The following is a 3,311-nucleotide window of genomic DNA, read 5'->3' as shown; positions in this document are numbered from 1 at the left end:
ATCCATCGATTTTCGTAAATCGACAGAATCACTTCCTGATGTGACGGATTCGAACGTTAGTACCCAGACAATACAGTGCCTGGAGTCAACCTCACATACAGGTATGTGTAATGAAAATGTCGATCATTGCGAAGATAACTATTTTGTTATCGATAATGACCCTCTGGATATAAATCATATCCAGGAAAGCATGCCTGAAGGCCGTCGCATTGTCGATATTTCTTTCATGTGGAATGAAATCCACAGAACATTCAATAATCATGCGCGAGGTATAGAGTGCCAATTTAAAGATTGGAAACTCATAAATTCTCGTCGCATTGGATTCATGACGCAATTATTTTTCAAGTGCCAAATGTGCAATTATAAAGCCAACATTTGGTCAGAACCCAGAAAATCAGAAACATTGGACATTAATACAGCTGTTGTAGCAGGCACTGTTGTACAATGGGAATTGGTTATGCCCAGCTTGAAGAGCTGTGTGCAGCCATAAATGTTCCTTGCATATCTGAAACGACTTACGTCAAATACAGAGAGAATGTGGTTGACGATTTTCAAAAGACAGCCATTGAAAATATGAAAATGGCTGCCGAAGTTGAAAAGCAGCTCGCGCTGGAAAAAAACGAAGTTAATATATACCGTATAAACGGTATTCCGTATATAACAGTCGTGACAGATGGTAGTTGGATGAAGAGATCGTACGGCACCGCCTACGACTCTCTTTCCGGTATTGGAGCCATAATTGGTTACCGCGCGGGAAAGATTCTCTTCGTCGGTATCCGCAATAAGTACTGCACATTATGTGATGTAGCACAGCGTAAAGGTATTGACCAAGAGCTCACAAATGCTACAAAAACTTTGATCGCAACGCAAGCTCCACAAGTATGGAAAGCGATGCGATCGTGGAAGGTTTCAAATGTAGCCTCGAAATGCATGGACTGATTTACAAAACTGTTGTTGCCGATGGTGACAATAGTGTATATCAGGCCATTGTTGATAACAGACCATACACTCAACATAATGTGATAGTAAAAAAAATAGAAAGTACTAATCACTTGCTTTGCAATTTATGTAAAAAGCTGAAAACTGTGGCAGAGACGACTCAGCCAAAAACCATGCAGAGACGGCATAGTTTTGTAAAATTGCGAAATGTGGTAAAGCACAATATTTTAAATATGCGTAAAGAAATAGAAAAGGCCGCCGAGCTACGGGAAAAGAGGAACAAACATCTCAACATCATAAGGCTATGGAATTGCAAACAGATATATTGAACATTCCTAGCCATGTTTTTGGTGAACTTAAGCGATGCGAAGCACGCGGTCATATACGCAAAGAGAATGGTAATGAAACAATAAATTATGTACCATTTCTAGAAAAATACGGTCTGCATCAAAAAATAGAAGGTGCCATCAAATATCTCAGTGGTTATTCCGACAGCTTGTTGCTAAATTTTACCAATAATCCTGCAGAATCGTTCAATTCGATAATCTACAAAGAAATAGGTGGAAAGCGTATTATGTTTGGTAAACGAGGCTCTTACAATGCAAGAGTTGCGGGAGCAGTAGTTCAATACAATACGCAACAAGTCCTTACACAATTGCATCAAAGCATGTGTAAAACTGTTCCGCCTATTATCGAGAATTTGGAAAAACGACAAATAAAAGCAAAAACCAGAGAATCTCGACAAACACAGGGAAGGCAGACAAAATTAAAACAAGAGTCAGATCGTTATTACGGTCCGCAATCGCAAAAACCGGATCTTCCATTCGATATGTTCGAACAACTTCGACAAAATAATTTAGAAAAGTTGTCCGAAAATGGAAAAAATTGGCAAAAAATTGAACTTGAAACCAGAGACCAAAATAAATCCGAATTATGGTTGTCATTAAGACGTGAAATGTTAACGGCATCTAATTTTGGAACCGTATGTCGCATGAGACCGACAACGTCTTTTGCTGCGACTGTCAAAAATATTTTATATCCTCCATCTATTGATAATGCGACTATGAAATATGGTCGCGATAAAGAGGAAATAGCAAGGAAATAACTGGCGATGAAATTAAATAAAGAGATAAAACGTTGCGGATTATTTATCGATACTAATAATCCATTCTTGGGTGCGTCTCCTGACGGACTTATTGAAGAAAATGGTCTTGTGGAAATTAAATGTCCTTTGTCGGCTGAACATTTAACAGCAGAAAAAGCCATAGAGACATTTCCTTCTTTAAAAGCTATTTTTGATAAAAAAGATCCTAATAAAATGAATCGGAATCACCGATTTTTATCAAGTTCAAGGTCAATTAAATATAACACAGCGAGAATATTGCATTTTTGCTGTTTGGACGCCGAAAAGTATTAAAATAGTGCAGATTAGTACAGACAATACGTTCTGGAAAAATCAAATGCTGCCTTTTTTAACACGCTTTTATCACGAATGCATGCTTCCAGAAATATTGGATAGTCGCCATAATAGGCATATGCCAATCAGAGATCCAAATTATATCACAGAAGCTAAAGTAGAAGCAGCTAAACAATTAATTAATCGAAAATCTGTTCGGCAAAATATTATAGAAAACGAAAATCTCCAAGAAAAAAAAAGATATAAAACTAATATTTTGCCCACAGAAGCAGCAATTACTGCTACTACTACTGCTGCTGCTGCTGCTACTGATGCTACTGCTTTGGATACAGATCAAGATGATGATTGTATCATAGTTAATTATTCAAATCACAAACGTGATATAACTAAAGATGATTTAGCAAGACATGAAAAAATTTTAAATGCGATTGCTCCTCTCTTTGTTATAATGAATAATATCTTGCCTATCGATAGCAAAATAAACGATGAATCATTAGATCGTTTTTTGCGTATTGTTAGAGAAACTTCAGATTATGAAACACAAAGTGTGCAATATCTGGAGTTCCCTCATATGATTGCAGCCAGTCAAAGTAAGAAAAGCTTACAAATCATTGGAGGCAATTGTAGTGATCACTGGAGATGTATTTTCTTTGATGGCATCAAACTTCACGTATATGACAGTCTACAGCCAGGTGGCTGTACATACAAGTTGGTAGCTAAAGAGAAAAACTATATACATCTACGTTATCCTACAATAAATAAAAGTGATATTATTTTTGAAAAAATTAAAACACAACCTGATGGCATAAGTTGTGGAATTTATGCTGCAGCTTTCACCGCAACTATAGCCTTAGGAGGCAATCCTTGTGAAGAAAGTTACTCGAACAATGTTAAATGTATGAGAGAGCATCTTTTTAACATAGAAAGCAATAAACTGCTGCCTTTTCCTAAATGA

General features: G+C 36.8%; 1 pseudogene; it reads left to right on the top strand.

Annotated features, from left to right (window-relative positions):
- On the top strand, window positions 1–3,311 carry LOC140663531 (uncharacterized; annotated as a pseudogene).

This window comes from Anoplolepis gracilipes, chromosome 3, assembly GCF_047496725.1.
Source record: "Anoplolepis gracilipes chromosome 3, ASM4749672v1, whole genome shotgun sequence".
Lineage (NCBI taxonomy): Eukaryota > Metazoa > Arthropoda > Insecta > Hymenoptera > Formicidae > Anoplolepis > Anoplolepis gracilipes.
The sequence above is the reverse complement of the archived record's forward strand: the minus strand, read 5'-3'. Positions and strand labels throughout refer to the sequence as shown.